The sequence below is a fragment of the Sinohyriopsis cumingii genome, chromosome 15, assembly GCF_028554795.1.
Source record: "Sinohyriopsis cumingii isolate HCF-2022 chromosome 15, ASM2855479v2, whole genome shotgun sequence".
NCBI classification, from domain to species: Eukaryota; Metazoa; Mollusca; class Bivalvia; order Unionida; family Unionidae; genus Sinohyriopsis; species Sinohyriopsis cumingii.
Window position 1 is genome coordinate 91,707,842 of NC_142975.1, and position 22,766 is coordinate 91,730,607.

The 22,766-nt window shown below is 38.5% G+C and overlaps 1 protein-coding gene across 2 annotated transcripts in view; it reads right to left on the minus strand.

The window, feature by feature from the left end:
• The window catches only part of LOC149782298 (uncharacterized), a 43,293-nt gene extending 22,066 nt beyond the window's left edge, over window positions 1–21,227 (minus strand). The window contains exon 1 of one of the 2 annotated variants that reach the window (XM_089933685.1): window positions 21,041–21,227. The gene's annotated coding sequence lies outside the window, so the exon portion shown is untranslated. Of the gene's footprint in view, window positions 1–20,554; window positions 20,800–21,040 lie in introns of those variants that run through there. The other variant, XM_089933686.1, reaches the window with a different exon arrangement.
• Window positions 21,228–22,766: the final 1,539 nt, after the last annotated feature.

Consider the following 22,766-nt stretch of genomic DNA (forward strand, 5'->3'; position numbering starts at 1 on the left):
CAACCATACCAACAACTTACACACGGATTTCATAGATGTACCCTCTGGTTGTATCTAGGCCTTCTTGGAATTTTTCAATCACGCCTGACAAGCGTTCGTTACTCTCTGAAGTTGCCTAATGGCTTTCTTGATAGCCTTCGCGTTTGGGAATTGTAATCGGTTCCTCATTTTTTTCCATCATCTCGGAGGTAGTTTTCGTGACTTTCATCACATGTGCCGCAGGCTCCGCGGTCGTGGCTGAAACTTCTTTAGTTGGTCTGATCGATGGCCAGAGCTAGAAAAAGACTTTGGATCGTGGGGGTATTTAAGATATGTGTACCTTTATATGTCCTCAAATACACGCTGAAAGCAATCCTTAAACTGTCCATTATATGTGAATATTTATTATAGCTATATTAGTCTAAGTATTAGAAAGTCTAGACCTATATATGGTTTATTTAAACACGTGTGCACGTGCCCCCTGTGCCCTCCTTTTAGTCTGGTCCTGTCAGTGGGGCTATTATTCAACGCCTGCTATGAATTAGTCCCGTGTGATTTGTTGAAACAGAAGGTAATTTTTGAGACGTTCGAGAACATCAGTGTAATACCGGAGAAGTTCCAAATCGATCCTTGTCAGCTTAGATGTGTCGGTCAGCATAATTTGCTATGACATCACTGCCATGAAGAGGACTTTTCTTAGGTTTCATCATTTTCCCCACACCACTTAAGTCAATCATATACCAAAATTCATCACGCGAATGGTAAACACCAAACCAGGTCCAATGAATATTTGCAAGGCCTTACGCGTCAATCGTACGAAATATTATCAACATGTTGCAGAAATCCTGGATCACTTTAGGCACGTGTGCGTATCGTTGTGTCATATAAATCACGTATGTGTGTATTTTTGTGCTGGCTTTCCGAACATACTCTCGCGGTGTATTCTAGCTGATCACTCATCACATCGCCGTATACCACAAGATTATTCTCGCCCAGGTCAGGGTCTGCAACAGCGGAGGTTTCATCAGTATTGGAAAATATCTCAATGGTTGACGATGAACACGTCTTTCACTACGCATGTGCTTTCGTGAAATCCTAAAGAAACTCATAGCACTTTTGATCGTCCGCTTATGGCACAATCACATTCAACCGATCCAATGTTAACCATCCTATGATCAGATTCAGCAACAGCTGCATTTTCCTGAACTGGGCGGGCCAATGATTAACGTGTGAACCAGACTTGGAAACATGTTACCGTGCTTAGGGGGACGAACCTTCACCGGCGCAAAGTTAATGATGGTGATATAGCGCTGAATCTTAATTGACACGGCTTCGGTCAGTCGCAGCAGCGTTGACTAATGAAACCACACGTATGACTGGGTTGAAACACACTTACTCGATTCGGCAAAAGGCTGTCGCGGCCCACCAGCTTTAGACTTACTCGGAAACAATTTTGTTTGGTATATGTGTTCTTTGTATGAGCTCCAAGGCGAACAACGACAACCACTCAGCTGGTGAGGTCCGTCGCGACATTTCCTATTTCTGACCGAATCGATTTTTGGGGGACAACCAACGCGCTAGCATCTCGCACTTGAATCTTAAGTTCGAGCAGAAAAGTCTCCAAGTGTGACTTTTGTGCGAGAGGAATTGCGAATGCATAATTACCGATCATATGTATTGTGAGAACCGCGTGTACCCGTACGCGTAAATCGTGACACCATCAGGGAAAATCTATCGCTTGGTGTCTAGCGGGCGGATAATTTACCATGGTGCAATGGTATACACCCATGCCATGTTTCTGTGACCGAATAAGATTCGCCACATGTGCTAATTAAAGACTTTACTGAAGACACTCCACATACATGTTGTGCTTGAGATCTTTTCCGGTGAAATCATTTTGACAGTTCTAAACACAGTGGAATATATTTTGGGTAGTATTTCCACATATGATCAGCGGTGTAAAAGTTTGTTCGAAGCCCAGTGCGAGGTTTTCCCGTGAGGATTTCCGCAACTGAAACTTATTTTTGAAACGTTCGTGAAACATCTGTATGATTATCTCAGGCCTAGAAGGTGATATTAACGACAGGATTATGCGTTTAAAACATCAACCGTTCTTCATGCATATCAGTGTTACAACGTGGATCCCACATCATGAGCTGAATTCCAACAACACTGTGAATTAATATTTAACGGACCGACGAGTAGAAGAAGTGATTGCGTCAAAGGCAACTACATTCTACTTTGGGTAGGCGACAAAGGTAGAGATATTTTCAACATATGGATTCTGACGGATGAAGATAAAAAGGACCCATCAACGCTCTTTAAAAAATTCAAACATCACGTACAACCAAAATTAAATCCGGTCTTTGCCAGATTCAAGTTTAACAATGAAATTCAAGGCTCCAGGACAGTAGACCAATATGTGACTTCACTGAAACTCTAGACCAAGGAGTGTCTCTTCAAAGGCGAAGACGACGTGATTCAGAATTGTTTTCGGGGTATCGTCATCAAGGATACAAGAAAGACGTATCAGCGCAGGTGAAAAGTTGACCTTGGAAAGGCTATTAACATCAGTTAAAGCAATTAATATGTCCAGGAGCAGCTCCAGACCATGTCTGCATTATTAGCCAGACCAGAAGTGGATGCGACAATTCAACGACAGGCCAAGACAAAGGAACTACAGCCGAAGAAGAATTGGTCCACGTCTTCCAGATGGCACGTAAACGCGACCGGTGGACACTGCGGATACAAATCACATCCAAGCCAGGACAAGTGCCCCGCAAAAGGAAACACTGGGACAAAGTTTCATAAAGTCAATCACTTTGAGAAAGTCTATAGATCAAAAACGGTCAGTGTGATTACCAATGAACATCAAAAGGCGGATTTATATATTGAGAGTGTAGAAAGGGATATAACTGCCAATGACCAGGCGTATGCGGTGATATAGGTAGGACCTAATTTAGTTTCTATTGATTTTAAATTGGATACTGGCTCTCAAGTTAACATCATTCCCTCGCATATATTCAAATAGCTAGGCATAAACCATCCCCTTCAACCTACACATTATCCGCATATAACGGCAAATTATTAATTAAAATGTGTACAGTCGATCTCACATGTAAACGCACTGAACGTACACATGAACTCGAGTTCTACATTGTTAAAACTAAAGCACCACCTGTACTAGGTTTACAATCTTGTATGGAATTAGGCTTAGTTAAATTTACATACTCTGTTCAGACACAGATGTCAAATTTACAATGTAACAAGAGTAGACTCCTCACTAAGGCAGTTGTTCTCAAGGAATATACCGAAGTCTTCAACGGCATGTATTTTCCCAGGGGAATGTACCATACACATCGACCCGAAGGCTATACCTGTGGTGCACCCTCCGCGGCGAGTACATGTCGCACTTCAAGACAGACTCAGAACTGAACTTGATTGCATGAAAATGAAAATATCATTGCCCGGGTTATATCACCTACAGCATGGGTACATTCTATGGTTGTCGTACAAAAGCAGTCGGGTAAACTAAGGGCATGTCTCGACCCACAAGATCTTAATAGAGCAATTTTGCGTCACCATTACCCTAAGCGCACATTAGACGATATCCTACCCCAATTATCAGGTGCAAAATACTTCACCAAATTGGATGCACGGTCAGGATATTGGGCAATAAAACTGTCACGTGACACTTCATACCTCACAACTTTCAACACCCCTTACGGCCGTTACTGTTTCTTGCGTTTCCCATCAGGATCAATTCCAAAGGCAGATCGATGAGAGTTTTGAAGGTTTAAGTGGTGTCGTTTCGATTTTCGATGATATACTAGTTTTCAGACGCACACGCGACGAACATGATACAAATTTGAGAATGGTTCTCAAAATTTCCCTCGAGAAAGGAATCCGGCTAAATAAGGAAAAAGTAGACGTAGGCGTCACAGACGTCAAGTACTTCTGGCACATCCTATTTTTACCCTAACAAGCCACTGACTTTGCAAGTTGATGCATCGAAGTTACGGCTCGGTCTCTCCCTAATGCAAGATAATAAGCACGTGTATTATGCATCAAAATCCTTGACTACAACTTAAATTAATTATGATCAGAGAGAGAAGAAATGTTCGCTATACTGTTCGGATGGAAACGGTTTCATGAATATGTATACACGAGAAAGGTACACGTTCAAACTGACCACCTTCCACTTGTCTCTATAATGAAAAAGCCCCTCAATTCAGCCCCACCGCGACTACAACGCATGCTTTAGCAGCTGCAGCGTTATGACCTAGAGGTAAAACATTACCAAGGTAAGAACATACCCATAGCAGACAAATTCTCCCGTAAGTTCTTATCTGATACATACTCCACCTTATCCGAAGGTATATGTATGCATGTGCATATGGTATTATCAGCATTACCTGTATCTGATCGTAAGAAAGAAGACATTCAATCTCTCACTGAACAAGACCCCCAGCTGGTCATACTGAAACAGGTCATAATATAAATATAGATAATTGACTATTGGAATTATAGAGATACAGTCTCAGTTGTAGATGGGTTAATCGTGGAAGTTCAACAAATAGTCATACCGCAAAACCTCAGGCAGAAAATGCTAGAAATTGTACTTCCAGGACATTTCGGTATAGAGAAGTATCTGAAAAGAGCCAGAGATGTCTTGTTTTGGCCAAGAATCTCAGTTGACATTTCTGATTTAGTGTCAAAATGCTCTATATGCTTGGAGCGCAGAAGTTCTAACCAAAAGGAACCTCTCATCCCCCATGACGTCCCTGAATACTCGTGGCAAAAAGTCGACACAGGCTTATTTACATGGGATAATAAATAGTACATTGTTGTAGTAGAATATTTCAGTCGCTACATTGAAGTTAATTCACTCGCAAGCCCAAAAATTTGCACTGTTATCAATCACATGAAAAGCATATTCGCGCGCCTCGGAATACCGGAAGTCGTTGTCAGCAAGAATCAAACATGATATTGTTCCCGAGAGTTCGCAAGCATTGCGAAAGAATGGGACTTTAAACATGTTACATCGAGTCCAACATACCCTCAGTCGAACGGCCTAGCTGAGAAAACAGTTCAAACTGTAAAGAGAATTCTCTCAAAAGCAAAAGCCGATGGCAGCGAACCGCTTATAGGCATATTAGAGTATCGAGCCACTGCTCTTGATATCGGGTTCTCACCAGAACAATTTGACGGGGAGACAACTCAGATCAATTCGCCCAACAACAAGCGAAAAATTCATTCCCAAAACACCCATCACCGCTAAGGTCAAAAAGAAAATTAAACTTCGCAAGAAGAAAACAAAGAATTATTATGATAAAAGTGCAAACCACTCAAACCACTTAAGGAAGGGGAACCAGAGTTCAATTCAAAGGTCAAAACTGGGAACCTGCCGTTATAATACGAAAACACACCGAAAGGTCATACTCATTTTGTACCAAAGATGGTACCATTTATCGTCGCAATAGACGTCAGCTCATGAAAACGAATGGAACACACCTCCTGCAATGTAATATAAATGCGCCTTTCTCTCAGATTGAAAACACGCTATGTACAGCTGTATCACATCCTGCAAATGCCAGTAAATCAATTTCACAATCAATGGAATCTCAATGTTTCAGTCAAAGTACGCCTGACACTGACGCAACAATACCACAAGATTGTCAGCAAACCAAATACTACACACGTTCTGGAAGGATAGTAAAGCCAAATATAATAGAGTCAGATTTTATCAGTTCCTAAAACATGTACATATCCTGGATAAGAAACAGTTGTGAAAGCCTGTACTCACAGATAAAAGGGACTATGCTAATAGAACAATCGTTAGTGTAGCACAATGTATGGTTTTGTTGATAAACACAGATGGTGATTCAATATAAGGACCTGCAGTGTACATTAAACAACAATCAAACAAGCAACAGGATCTTTAAAAATGTACAATGCATTCTCATTCCGTCTCAGAGATTTATTCGTTGATCATTGTAATCATTGCTATCAAAGACGCGCTTGATTTTGATATATTAGTTATAATGGCTCACGATTCATTTAGACAGTTTATTAAAACCTTTTCTTTGTAAGAAGAGAGATGTAAATATTATACATATGTAACTGACCAACCAGAACCCTCTGTGCATGAGTATAGTTCTACTGGTACTATCTACAGGCGTCTGCCTCTTTGATACCACTCAGTGTTAAGACCTCACATTAGTCGTTTGTATATATAAAAGTTATTGATAGTTAGAACATGGCTTCTCATCTTATGTTTTAACGCAATAACACAACAGGAGCTAACCAAGTCTGGTCTGTTCCTTTGTCTGCTTGGTTATTGGAAGATAAAGTAGCCGTTGATAAGTTACCGAATGCGACAAAGGTTAGCAATATGGTTTGGTTGACCAAACAAACATTATGGATGATTTACATACCCGCTTCAAGGAAAATTTCCCGTGGATGCTTTGCTATGAGAATACCCAGGAGTTCAACAGGCTGACATCTTGGGTTTTTTTGTTGGTTTTTTTGTTTGTTTGTTTTTTGTCTTGGGCCTGTAAATATTCATCACCATCTAGCCACCCTCGAAAGATTCAACCACAAACTTGCAGAGCGATTATTCGGGCATCACTTCGCAAAAGAACTGTTGATTGTTAATGAGTCAAGAACATGAGTGACGCGACTTTTCCTGGTCATAGCCACATTGAACAATAAGAATGAAAATAGACTTGCGATGGGTATAAGACCCGCTCAATGCAATTCGTCGGAAAACCGTTACGACCATACCTGGTACTTTGCCGCGACAGCTACCTGAATTGGACTTGGGCGAGGATAATCTGGATTGGAACCGGTACACCCAGGGAAAACTAGAATGCATCTACAATATCGGCCAATAATATTGATCTGGGGCAAACAACGCGCTACTATCTAGCTCCAGCGGATATAAACTCTTTGTCACTACCAATCAGAGCGTTTGCGCAAAAGGAATTGCAAATTATCCCAGAAGACACGAAATTAGCACAGAGGTCAATTGTTGCCTGATCGTGTTGTGCCCTTACGCGTAAGTAATAAATCCATCAGGGAAATCTATTGCTTGATGTCAAGCGGGCAGAAGCTGGCATCTGTACACACCCATGCGATGTTTCGGCGCGACCGAATCGGATTTCATGTGTGCATGAATTCACGTCGATGCTGAAGACACTCACTGTACATGTCGTACCCGAGGTCCTTTGCTCAGCTGCGTATGAGACTCTTTTGGGTTTCTTGATGTTTTATTGGCAGTCTTTGTCGAGTAAATGTTCTGGCGCAGTCCCACGATTAACTTATTGGGTATGCCAGCGCATTCGTCTTTCAATTTCCCCACGACTTTCTTCTTAATATTGCTGAACGGAGGATGGACCTATGGGGGCTCGCTGGTGTCATACTAACTCACAGGCGATATCTAGCCCATGTCTAGCTAGAGACCATAAGTGGTAATGTGCATCAACAGCGAGTCCGTGTCCGTGTCCATACTGCAGATTTATGTTGGCATAATGAAACCCGTACATAAGAAGTTTTGCAAGATTCAGCACTGACTCGCCACCTGATGTTTAAATAAATGTAATAGATGATGGTTTCACACTACAACATTCTGGAATATTGCAAAGATTATGGCAAGGTATGACTAAGTTTATTACAGAAACTTATGAACTATCGTTTGTACATGTACATATTTGATGGTCAAGACTACCACTGACCGAGAGGTTAAAGGCGCTCGACTATACAGATCATTCATAAAATCTCACCTCTGTTACTTTTTGTTACTCTTGGTTGGGTTCAACGCCATTTAGCAGCGAATGATAGACTATACATGGTGGCCATTATGGCTAGTATAGGAGGAAGCAGGGAAACACCTTGCAAGTACCACCGACAAACGGGAAGTTTCTGTTAAGTTTTCTCACATACCCACATTGAAGCCAAGACTCGAATACATGTAGACACAGGTGAGATGGCAGTGATCGGTAACATCTCACCTCTGCGTGGATCCGAGTCTCGACTCGATAAGCATGTGTATGTGAGAAAGCTTACACATAACTTATCATGCGCTGCAAGAAATGGCATTAAATCTCACAAAACCAACAAAGACTGCTACGCCGCTAGTTGTATTTATTACAATTAAGCGGATTGTCTAGCTATGTACTGATCGGAAAAATGGAGGTCACAAATTGTATTGTATGTTCTACTTCACAACGTTACAGAGAGTATTGAACAATGCATGTAAAGCTATTAAATAAAAAAATACTTATAACTGTCAAAAAATTGGAGTTCACATGGAAATTTCCTATATTTATTTAAGTCACAACAATGTAAACTACTGCAGTGGAAACAAATAGCTTTTAAACGAATGTAAGCTGGATATAATACTGATATGTGTTCCATGAGCTAATAAAAGCCATTGGGCGATGCATGATAATGTACTTGCGAACCTTCTCCAGAATATTACCTTTATTTTTTATGAAAGGTGTGATGCTCGTCCAGTCTTAATTTCAATATAAGTATAGTTCTGAGGTTTTAGCTCAGCTAATCAGAGGTAAAATTCTTTTGATTTTAGAGAAAACATTTTTAATTCTTCGTTGTATCTATTTATTTTACTTAGGAAACTGGAGGCATTTATATTTCATTTATGCTCATAAAGACTTCGTGAACAAAATTTGGGATGTGTAATTTCATACGAGAAATGGTTCTGAATCGTCCTATCCCAGACATCCAATTGAGGTCAATGGTCTATTTTTGCGCAAATGAAATCAGCAGAGCAACTATGGTCGCTATTTTAAACAGTTCTCTGACATGTCAAGACACGATTTAATCAAAGTTGCAGAGACAAATACGTCCGATCTACCAAGGAATACATTATTAGGACAGACGTTCTGTTGATATACCACATATATCCATGCTTACCTCTATCTGTTTTGATTTCTTGTTTTACCTCAGAAACCAAACAGTTCAATATTTGTTGACCCTGGGTTAGTTGTTTAAAATCATGCCAGATACATGATATTGACAGACATAAAAATTCCAATAACCAGTTTACACACATACACATAAACACGAGTGATTGGATTTCTAGCATTTAAATACTGTAGACAGAAACAATTATTGGTAGTTATAAATACTGTAGATGTGGAGGTTGCTGGTTGGTGTAAATGCTATGGATGAGGATGTTAGTGATGGATTTAAATACTTTGTATCAGGTTAGTGGTTTGTGTAAATACTGCAGATGATTGCTGCTAAAGATGCTGCATATATCCTAATTGACCACACATGCAGATAAAACGACATTCATGTGAAATTATTTCTTTAAAGTAGCTTTCGTTGCAATTACAAATTTCCTGTCTATTAAATGACCCTAAAATGAATTAAATGTCGTTCAAGGGCTATTGATAATACACACTTCAGTACGGGTGGGGAATGGTACTCTAATTGGGAAGAAAAGGCCGCAAATTATTGTAACAGCTGTGCCCCATTTCCTTCTGGTAAGTACCTTATAAGACTTCCAAGTGAGTGTATGAAAAAATAATTTATAATGAATAAAAAATCCGTACCTTTTTTAGATTGATTCAATTCCGTCAGTAGGCACTAAAAAATAAATGCCAAGGAAGCTTCGAATAATCCATTTAGTGCAATGTAAAAGTTTCACTTTGATAAATTAAACTTAAGCTGTTTTTCTGCTCATACTGTTTGCAAATGATGAACAGACTTGAAAGTAGTCATAATAAATGTACTGTGCATAATAAATTGCCTGCATTGGTCAAAAGCATCATTTAATCTTGAACACAATGACACAAATGTCCCTGCATTTTAGTAACAATAAGAATTAGACAGTTTACATTCAAACATTATGATGATATTTTAATGAGCAGTCTATAATATTTTCATATTTTCTTTCCATGTGTCCTTTTGCACATGTGTGTACATATGTATGTATGCAACTGCCAGACTCTGTATCGTTTATATGATAATGTGAGGTTAAATCTTATGAATCACTATTGGTAACGTTATTTGCCACACTTAACTAATAAACAGTCCATTTAAATATCTAATAACGTTGTGGTATACTTGTAACGGGTTTACTACCAAATGTATAACACTGGCAAGTGCAATCTGATGTTTTCCCTTTCTTACGAGAAGAAACTTTGTGGAAACTAATCCAAAACCCCACCCCATCATCAATATTTGTGATGAATGTAATGGTACAGGACATTAACAGACACTGAAAAAGTGAAGGAAAATAAAAATAGGCTTGATTGTGAAGAGGTGTAGTATATTTACTCTTGTGAAAGAAATGCACGCAGCATGTATAAAAACCAAGATGTATCAGGACTGTTGACTGTGAGCCATCGATCATCATAAAGATACAAAATACAATGCGCAAGAACATTGTGCACTGTCTTCAGTTCTATCTTGAGGTGACTGGACCTAAAGCCACACAATGTAAATAATTGTGATAAACAGATAGAACCAATGTACACAGCTATCGTTGCCAATAATATAAAGTTAGGTGTGTTACACGCCGATTTCACATATTTGTGCTTACACATTTCCAAGTGAGGGTATATTGGTGACCCATTCATGGTCTGTGTATTTATGCTGTTCCTCTCGTTTCGTTCCACCTAAATGACCACACTATGACGGCATATGGTCTGTTGAAAGTAGTTATATCAATACTAGTTAATCAGGTGGTAGGAGTGGTAACTAATATCCTTTGCATATATCATGCAGAGGCCATTAGTTACCACGCCTACTACATGATTTCTGCATAATTCATTATTAGGCACATTTAATGCAAATGCCATAACGTCATGTGATAGATAAACATAAATAACATGTTCATTTCTACTGCATTTGTAACCGCTCCGATGGCCTAAGTGGTTAGAGCGTCCGCCTCGGATGAAGGATGTCGCGAGTTCGAACCCCAGCAGAGTCACATCAAAAACTTATAAAACTGGTTCCAACAGCTGCCTCGGTAAGAGGTTAGTGCTAGGACTGGTCGGCCTGGTGTCAGGATAATGTGATTGTGTGGGACATGATGCTACATAGCTGCGGCAAGAAGCCCAAGTCCTAGACATCACTATAAACTGCCATACTGCATACATCGTAGCTCTATGACTGAAAAATGTTTTAAAGCTACGCTAAAAATCCAAATCGCAATCGCTCTACTGCATTTGTTGCCATGTTAGTAATTGTATTGGTGGCCCATGATACCTGTCGTTATTTGTGTTATAATAGGCGTTACAGTTATATATTCCATAATAACTTGTTTATATTTTGATAACAACATTACATGACGGTTACAATTCTATCCTCTGCTCCTTAAGAAAAGCTGACTGAGTTGAGATATCAATAACGTGCTTTACTGACACCACCCGCAGTATACACCCCTTTCTTCTAAATCAAATTGTATGTGGCTAGCAGCACAAAACCTTGTCCCTACAATAATGTTCCACCTTCTGGTTTCTTGATACATACGATTCCCTCATTGCTTGAATATGTAGTTTACTGGGTCGACCACAGCGGTATTAAATCTCCTCCAAAGTCATTATAATTGATAAGGCTGTACGATGACAATATGTTGGTTTGGTGCTTAACGGCAAAACAACGCAGGTATTTTATTTTGTGCCGAGGCAATTGTAGTAAAGTGCCTTGCCAAAGGACACCTGGGCGATGATTAAAAAATAACTTAAGAAATTTTAATAATGTCACACACACAAAACAATACTGTTACACGTATGAGGTCTCTCTACAGAGCAAATCAAACACCTGCGTGAGTTTGGCTGGAAGTGTCTTGCTTTCCCCAATTTCAAATCAACTCAATACAGCAGTTGTAAACTGGAACCTTCACAACGCGCAAAGACTACACGTAGTTTTTCCGTAATCATCAATGACCACAAATATCACAACTATAACTTTGCAATTGCATAGCTTCTCCTTGTTAGAACTGCTTTGCCTAACGTTAGTACTTCACATCATAAAATACGAAACACAACTCAAACACACATTGCAGCGAACTATTTCCCGATTCTATCCCCGAGGCAGACAAACCACAGCTCTAAGCCGCATTTTATGTCTGCAACACACTGCTTTCAAGACCAAAATATAAACATCTCAGAATAAAGTAATGACCCTATCCCAATTAGTTCATGATGCAAACTATTAGTCCCATTCGTGAATATTTCACACTGAAAGGTATAGTCATCAACACACCCAAATTAAGACAAGAACTAGTTGGCATATGCCCATTAGTGCTAGCTTGATCCCATCTGAAGCTACGAAACTAATCCATGTCATCATAAAGTCTCATGAATATCTTCCATTACGACGTTTCTCCCTTGATATAGGCTAATTATTTGGGCCGATAAATAACTCCCGAACATCGACTTCCCACTATCAAACAAATAATCGCTAAAATCTAACAAAGCTAGAAATGAAGACGTAAATACAAATAGCACATACCCTATTTTTACAACATTACCAGTATGTTTATAACAAAAGCAAAACAACGTCACCAAAGGACCACTACAATATGCATTAGTAATTGTAGAAATAATTGAAAAAGTCTTTCACTACATGCGGCCTATTCGACACATAGTAGAATCTATTGTACAATAGCACATTGATTTGTATATTATACCAGTGATGCTCACCGTTGCTGGCCATGGTTCAGCAAAGTTGTCATACTTCTAAGTAAATTCAATATATAATCCATTGTCACATAAGGTGTATTTGAGATAGCTAATTTTAAGTATTTTGATAGCAAGCAGTATAGTGGGGCACCCTAGGGACGATGGGACATACCATTAAAAACAGGGGCCCGGCACTCTGGGGACATTGGGAAATTTATCATTGTGGGCCATTCTAGGGACAATGGGAATTTTACATAGGTAATTTTAACACGGGTGGGTCTATAGAGGGACAGAAAGTATTGGGCCTGTCATGGGACAATGGGAAAATACATTACAGGTAAGGTAATGTCACATAACTGAAGATGGGTAACAATGTAGCAAGGGGCTGACCTCAATTGGGACTAAAGAGCGGGGGAAAAACCTATAACGTTTGGGCGGGACAGAGACAGAGATAACACATACAACAGACAATTTACAAACACACACAGATATACAACTGACTAAACAAATATTTTCAGGCAAGAAAGCAAGTCTTTTCGAGGCATATTAGTGGCCCTGAAAAGGGCCTTTGGGATCTTCTTCTTCTATTTTCTCCAGTTCTTCCACCATCTCCTCACTTTCTCAATAATTCACTTCTTCTTCTTTTCAGTCTCTGGAATCCAGTCAGTATGTCCCATTGACCTAAATTTCTCCTGCAACTTCATCCAGTTGTTATTCATTATGTCAAACTCCTCTTTTTTCTTTATGTTTTCTTTGTCCTTTCCTTCTTTAGCCCACCTGTCTTTTGTTTTCTTCACTTCTTCTTCCAGCACTTTTCTCATTTTTTTCTCCTTTCTTTAGTTGGTCCACTCCCCACTTCACAAAGGAATAGTCCCTCCAATTTCCATTATGTCTTCTAAAAAAACATCTGACTTTCATCACATTATCAATGGCTTCCTTCAAGGTTCCAGCTCTGACATACGTAGGTGTAATGAATCTCTTACCTTTTCTACTTCCTCCTCTATCATACATTTTGCAAGGTCCATGGCTACTTTCAGGCGGGTTACTTGGCTTGTCACAAAGTCCTTGGTAACTGGATACCTCTATTCATGTTCTAGCCTTTCCACCACATATGAGGCATCTACCATCCAGTACCAACTGTCCCTCAATTGGTTGAACAACTCTATTATCGTCTTCGTTTATTCAATGTTGAATGGCGCGAACCACGAACGCTTTGACTTTATATTTGTCAAGCACGGACGTAAAGGAAAACAACCCTTACACTCACTTCACATATTCCATACTATACATCCAGGAAGGAGAAAAAACAAACCCTTACTATACTATCCACAAACCACAAATATACTATCAACACAATGGTAAGGAGCAAAAACTAAATACACTATCCACACGGGAAGGATAAAAAACAAAACAAATATACTATCAACACACGGGTAGTAGATAAACTAACCACCATATCTACTATCCACACAAACGTACTCGAACGCATAAAACCACACACTCTACTATCCACACTGAAGGAAGGGGAAAAAAATAAAACCAAAATATACTATCCACACATGGGAAGAAGAAAAAAAACAAACCACAAATATAATATCCACACACGGGAAGGAGAAAAACAAACCGCAGTATCTACCATCCACACATTCTACTATCCACACAGAAGGAAGGGACAAAAACACACTCTACTATCCACACAAATGTACGCAAGCTCATACAAACACACACACACACACTATCACATCAGTTAATGAGTAAGTGTTTATAATCACACTACTCCACATTCATACAAATTGGCAACTTGTATAGTCTTTTTTCTAGAGAATTGGGTATCCCTGAAGAGAGCTGTTTTTAGAACTCCAGATGCACCTGGCTAATGGTGATATCTCCCAGGCTAGGCACCACAGATACAACGACGACTCCAATCGTTCTCCCAATTCACTGTTGTGGTCGGGAGCGCAAAGGGGGTTGATGTCGTCTTCCAAAGGTGGCAATCCAGACGAATCAAAATACTCCACACAGCCATATTTAGGAAAGTAGACGGATACCCAGTGGGTTCCAGGAAGATGACTGTCATCCGTGTTGATGACATAAGCTTGATGGTCTTGAAGTTTGCGATGAGGCAGTTCTTCTTGAGCAAACACGACAGGATTCCAAGAAGCAGTGTACGAACTGTGGTTCAAAAGGTAATAATGTTCCCATGTATCAATTTTTTGTGTTGTTTTTTGAATTTTTCTTGTTGTTTTTCTTCACAGGTAATAATAAGTGATCAATTCAATTCTGACTTTCTGCTTTAAAATGTCAAACAAGTAAACATTTCTTCGTTTTGTCTCCGCACTCTGAGGCAAGAGAGCTTTGATGTGATGGATCTCTAGATCCATCAATAGAGGAGAGGAATGATTTTTCTTCTTGACTCAGCATCAGACATTTATCGTGATGACTTTGACTGGGATGATCGTTTTGACACCCAAGCAATCTTTCTTCATCAATTCCGTATCGTTCACTCGAAGTCAGGGGAGTGTCTCCGCGCAAAATGTTATTGTTTGTGTGGTGACTGGCGTTGGGTACAAGTCTCCCGTTGTTCCCGTTGGAGGAGTATTTCAGGGAAGGATTGGGAAGAAGGTAACCGATGCAACCGCTCAATGAAATGGTCCACAATTGTTTGTCTCCTTGTTGTAAACTCAAATTGGCAACGGCTGCACCGATGACACAATACACAATAAAGATATGGCAGAAAAAGACGATTTGCGTTTTAGACACACATTCTCCACACCACACCCACAAGGGTTGCTTTTGTAGGTCTTGCAGAGAAGAACTAGGTGAAGGAGAGGTCACTGCAGTGGCAGTGGTAGCTGAGATTGTGTGGAAAGGCATGATGGTCACTTCTTTTTATAGTAGATGACATGCGAAGCGTCGATCCAAGAATCAAAACTGGGAGGATATCCTTTCCAACGCACTTTGACTTCTTTGACACGGAGTTTCTCCACTTTACCAGTTCTTCGTTCAGAATGCTTCAATGCCGTTCACTTCGTCTTCGTTTTTGGTTACTCGTTGTAACCCGAGCAAGTAAAACGTTTCTTTCAACAATTCCTCGTTCATGTTTTCCAATTTATAGACGGCAGGATGACGACCACGTACTCGTTCAGTAACAGAAACAATTCAGTGGTCCAGTTGGGTAAGTAACCTTTGTCAAAAGTGCGTTTGGTTTTGTCAATGCGCACCCAATCTCATGTTGCCAACATTCCACTTTTCTGGGGGACAGTCACTGTCGGGGACGTACAAAACAGGCGGTCGAAAACAAACACTTCGTTGTCGTGAGTCACTTCTTGGGAGACACGTCCGATGCTTCGATGGTAAGATTGGTTGTACGCTTAGACCAAGTGAGGTAAGACGTCGATGTACTTGAGAATGTTGATGCGTAAAATATTTCCTCATGTGTTCTTTCAAGTTGCATTGAAAACTTTCTACGATGCTGGCTTTGGCTTCGGGATTCTCGTAGGTGAAAAAAATAAATCTCACGTTTCCTTAATTCTTTTTGGAAAGCCTTTGTCGGTTTGCCATCGAAGATGGTGACGACCACTTTGTTTGAAAACCAGTTAGAGGGCTTGCACTAATTCACTGCTCGATTTGGAAGTCGATTTGGAAGTCAATGGCACGATCCAGGCAAATTTAGAAAAGACGTCGATGACACAAAACAAATATTTGTAGCCACGATTGTATGTGGCCAAATGAGTGATATATCTAAATCGACTTGCCATTGATGATCGATGCCCTCCAATCGGGTGCGACTTCTGAAAATGTTTGTCAAATGGGTTTGTGTAAAGTGTACCTGGCTTGTTTTTGTAATTATCGTTGCTTTACTTGGCCAGTTGTTTCATGATAAAGTTCAGCTAATTTATATTTTGATACGTCTCCGCATTGTTCTCGAGCTATATTTTGCACGTCATTGTTGTCGAGCAATAATATAAAACCTGTATTTCGCCTGGTAAATCAATCTACGTTATAAAATCCTTGTACTATGTACATTGCATTACATTTGCTGTTTCTTGACAAAAAAAAATATGATTTTATCTCTCATTTCCGAATTCCTCAACGGAATATCATCCAATACAATTATTTTATGTTCGTCTGAATCAAGTTCATCAACTCCAGTAAGATATTCGGGTTGTCATATGATAAAAATATTTTCACCGACGCCAAGTTCATTTTTTAGTTTTTCGTTATACGCACCAAGCAATTTCTCTTTCTTTTCTTCCTGTGGATTTATTGTGTAAATGTAATCCTTGTCGAGTTGAAAATGTCTTTCAGTAGCAGGATCATAAGCAACTTAGTTTTACCCGATTCACTTCGTCCTACTATCGGATAATATAAATCTGGCAGGTTGTGGTTATTTTGATGTTTTAATAATCGCATCGTGTCAAAGTTAGTTATGCTCATTTTATTTAAAACTGTATCTTTATAAAACTAAATTTTATCAAGCGGCCAACGTTAAATTTTATCGCACAGTAAGAATAAGATTCAGCTATTACACAAAATCTGGTATGTCGATCGGAAGCTCAACAGAATATAAAACAGCAGCTACAACTGGCGCAGATTTAACAAATCATTTCAAGCGATCTGGAGTTACAGTGAATGTAACTTATATATGTCAGGTCAGCGAGTGCTAGACCTAAAACCGACTTACCCACCAGTAAATGTTAATAATACCCAAGCTAATAGAGATGCACAACTTAAGAGAGTTGACGATAGTAAATTATCTTTGACAGGTGGAAAAATGACTGGCTCGTTAAACATGGGCAATAATGGAATTATAAACTAAGAGCCATCATATCCTCCCGCTAATGCAAATAATACTCAAGCGGTTAGCTATTCTCCGCTCAAGAATGTAGACAGTAATAAGTTGTCCTTAATAGGTGGAACTATAACTGGTAATATAAATATGTCAATAAAAAATTATAAATTTAGGAACAGCATATCCACCGCCAAATCAAAACCCAAGTCAAGCTGTAAATATAAATCAGTTTAGTACCGTATCAAGATTGAAAATAAGTAAATCCGACGATACAACCATGGAAACCTAACATTTACCGGTGAATATAAAATAACAGGTCTTCCATCAAACTTTCCTTCATCTGCAACAGATTTCGTATCTTATGATCAGCTTAATGTAAAACTTACAGAATAACTACCACTTGTTGTTGGAACTATGACTGGATCGAAAAACATGGGCGGTAAACTAATAATCGGTACTCAATTAACATAGCAGACGACAATATTGTGGCAAGTGTAAAGTTCGTCAAGGACAACTTCGTGATAAAATCTGGCGATACGATGAATGGAAAATTGATTTAGGCTCGTCAGCAAAAACAACAACATGTATACCTGTCAATGGTTCTGACATAGCAAATAAACTATGCGTTGATACAGGTATTTATGCTACAAGTACAGCTGCAAATCTGCTTATCTTGAAAAGACAGGAGGTACAATGACTATTGCGTTTAACAGCGCAATATCTGAAGGGTCGTGGTGGACCGGAGAAACGTCTGATTTTTGGATAAAAATTCAATGTCCAGAAGCCGTAGCAATTTGGAAGTTTTAACTCTGTGGCCAATTAGATGTTAATGTCGGACAAATTTATAATTGGCGATTAGAGGGATCAGCTGATAATTCAACGTGGACTACAATGTATACTGCAACAGGTGTTTATGTTAGTACCTTTCAGGAATATACTGCAGTAACTGTCAACAAATATTCGTATTTCCGGATTAATGTTGTCAACACTGAGAGTCATTATCCTGGACTGACTATGTTTTAGATATATACACTCGACGGTTTAATGTGACTGCTATAGATAAAGATCACAACGACAGATCCACCATCAGTCAGAGTCGCCAAAGAATTGTATAACTTTATATTTAATTCTAAAGCGAAAATCGAAATTGTTGATGTTGATCAGGTAGATCCAATAGGTGCTGCTGAAGCAAATGCCGCAAATGAAATCGAAACAATGAAAACATTGACTTTGGACTCACCAAACCTAAACGAAACGAGAACAACTTTGTTCGAGGAATGGGCCTCAACTGAAAAACACTGTGAGAGACTTTGATATAATCAGTAAATACTGTCCTTCTAGTGATAGTGAGGAATCATCGATTAAAAATCGAGAAGTTAATGTAAAATATGATGCTTGAGCTAATCAAAGAAAATTCGATGTTGATCGACATATCTACTCTTATTAAAGTAAAAGCATATGGTGATTAAAAAATACCAGAACAAGATCGAATCAAGAAAGTTCATGACGAACTTGACAAACTAGCTGAAACAAGAACAGTTAAGTTACAAAAAATCGCAAACTAACAGACGTGTTTGCCACACGTCGTATATTTCGTGAATTTGGTATGGATTATCCTGATAAAAAGAAGTTACTTAAGCTAACGAGTGAAAGCACCGATCTTAATACACTAGAAACATCACATGTCACAATAATACACTCTCTGCTAAACAAAAAAAAAGTTATATCATATCGAGCAAATTGATCTAGTATTAACAATAATTTCAGATATAGAGTCAAGATTAGAAAGATTAGAAGATGAAAGATTTGTTTGAGAGTCACAGACAAATTAGTAGAAATGTTAAGTTGTGCTTCTACGAACATGATGAACAAATCTTTCTGATGGCATCTATCGATAAATGGATAATAGGAGAGGAAGTCTAAAGTTTTAGCCTGACGTTTTAGTACGAAACTTCTAGTCTGACATTTTATTATAAACAGTAGTAGTAAGATAAAACGCGTGTTTCTGGATCGAACGCCCTATTTTTCACAGAAAGTATTTATTTTTTTCTTGGGAATGGTACTTCCATGACATTTTTCCCAAAAGTGAAAGCCAGGTGCCGCAAAAAAAAATCGTGTTGTGTTGGAATATGGTTTCTAATACGTTTTGACAGATGGGGAGAGGAGGTCAAAAAAAGGAAAACTAAACAAAAATTAAATACGTTCTGTGAAAAATAGGGCGTTTGAGCCAGAAACCGCCTAATTATCTACTACTGATGATTCTTGCTTAGACTTCATGCAACAAGCTAACTGCAATGCAATAGGTCAATACTATATCATTGCCGAGATCTATTGCGCTTAAAATCAATATTAAATTGCCTATATTTTGAAATTTATAAATACATTCTCCGCAACAACAAAAATTCATATTGACCATGAATATCTGAATGACAGTTTACGAAGTTCGTAATTTGGAACTTTTCACTTCTTACGCACTATTCGTGCAATTTGGCTATACCACACCCACCCTCCCTGTTTAGTCTATTCATATTATTAATAGCCTTGAAATGACCCAGGTATGGATGTAATTTTGTTTACAACCAAGCTCGTAATATACTTTCAATTATGTGCAAGTGAGTCAGTGCAAGTCTACACTTTGAAGGATCTATGTGTGAATAATTCTACAACTACTCATTCAGTTACTTCGGTGTTAAAGATTGTAAATATCCAAATTGTTAACTTCAGAATTATTTGCACATTCAGTCATCTTGATGCAGTGTATCCCCTAGGTGTGCAAGACTTAGAGTCAAAAGTCTCCTTGGTCTCAAAAGTGGGGGTCAGACTGATTAAAAAACAAACTTTGGTATCAAAACTGAGGGTCAAATTAAAAATTTGGGGGTCTCTGAAGCGCAAATTAGGGTAAAGGGAAACACTGTTGATGTTAGTAAAAGTACGACTCTCTAATGAGTCAGTCCATTAACAATCTATATATTGATTCAATAGACGTTCTCGTAATTGTGAACATAAGTTATATTTATTTTTGTAGGGCTATAACAAACAAACAGAATTTTACAATCGTGTACATAGCAGAGTAATATTTACACAGTGTATATAACTTTCTTTAAATGTAAGATTCCCAACTTACTTATTGTATTGTTTCCAACACAAGTATTTTCCTTAGGCAGCGTCCTGATGTTATGTGCATGAACAGAAACATACAACGCAGATATTAACAGCTGATGTTCTCGCTTGGCTCGATCATTTGGGCTGCATTTCATATTTAATCGGCCAATCGATAAGTACTCCAATTATAGTAACAAGGAGTGGAGTATTCTGATGTCACTGCTAATAAGCATACTGTGTTACTTGATGGACGACCCCAATGTTAGGTCTTGTTATTAAATAGATGACTGAATTAATTGTTTACCTTTACGCATAGTGCAAAAAATGCCCGGTCAATAGAGAAGTGTTAGTTACTCAAATATATGTATGTTTTACCTTTACACAACAAGTTGTTCTCAACCTTTTTTTTTTGCTGACTGGCGGCGGAGACATATGATATTATGCACTAATTGTGCTGAAGCGTCCGCAGGTGTATCTGCTATTAATTAATACATTTATTTAGACTAACCTTTCTATCCAGACGGTAAGTATAATCCCTCTTCTAGTGATCCACTGCGTTAAATCCTTTAGAACGCTCACTTTTTTAGTATAAATCCCTGTCAGAACAGAACGCCTGTGTATTCATCGGCTGTTGGCCTCAGATTTCAATTACCCACGCATCCTTGTAAAGTAGCATCACCACATGGTAAGAGTAACGCGAGGAAACCGTCTAGCGGGTATCACGGTACCAATTGTTTTTCCATATACCTTAATGCTAATGTTTTGTGAAATAAATATACTTTCTGTCCTACCTGAGCATGCATGTCACACACTGTCATATAGAGCAATGCTAGATTGTCAATTTGACAATGACATAACCAGGTACTCCGTTGCATTTAAGAGAGATAACTCTACTGGAACTAGACAGGGGTAAGAGTATTCTAGTGACAACAAGCACATTTTCAGCCATGTGTAACATATTTTTAAAAAATCATAAAAAATACAAAATATAATCTATATAGAAATGAGCCAAACAGAAAGTACAACTCTTACATAATGCACCAATCACAGCTAGTGTTGTTCTTTAATTCTGAATACAATGTTCCCTACACCTTAAGCTCCGCCCACCTGGACTTGCGCAATTGGTACCGTTATACCTATAGCAAACATTAATTTTTCCAATAATCTGTGAAATAGTTCGGGACTGTATAAGTAACAAATACACTTAGTCTCACTTGTGAAAAACAATTTGATTAGGTATGTCTTATATGAATGTGTATAGAAATGTCATTGAGCTGTTTTGAACTCTTGAATTCATACTTTTGCTTCACTACCAAAATCATCTTTTGAAATAAAATGAATTCTTTCAACTATGAGTTGTATCTTATTCATATCAACACTTACTGAACTTCACATGGGTGATATGGGTTAAATCACATTATGTCATATTATGTAATAACTAGGTCAAAGGTCAATGTACCAAATAGTATATACCTGTCCTACTTCAAAATGTACAATTCACCTAAAAGAAAGGAATTTATATTTGTTTGGTAGGTGCAGAACTTAACATCAGAGACAGGTGGACATGACCCAATCTTATCATAAAGTATAAACCAAACAGAACATACCTTATCAGTTTTTTTAAACTTGTAAACTTTACTGTGAGAAATTATGAAATTGCTTCTACTTCCATCTGCATCAAGATTGAGGGCTAATATAATACTTCACAAATCTTCTCTTTATTTTCATAACCAGTCACTGAAAATGTGAGATTTCATTTCCTTGAAATGTTATGACTGGTGTAAGGGAGATAACTGAATGATGCACATAAGATGTGGTAACCTCTAATACATTATCCATGTAATATAGATGAGTTCATGAACAACCTGTATTAACTTCATTGCAATTAAATTATCTCAAAATACATTACTGATAAAGTGAGAACCTAACATTTAGACTTCTATATTTGGTGGAGACCTCAAGAGTCATGTAATTTTAATTTCTAAGATGACGCAGCTCTTTCATATCACATAGTTCATATTTTCTACAATGCCGGCATGTAGAGTGCAGCCTTCCATAACCATGCAGATATGATCTCATGCCAATTTGGATTCTTGCGATGGGATGCAAAGTTTCAAGAACAGTGTGGATTTGAATGGAATGAATGAGCACTGTGTGACTAAAATGGTTATCATTCTGTAATGTTGGACCAAGCATTCGGAATGGGGATCCAAATCAGGGCTGTAGAGACATCG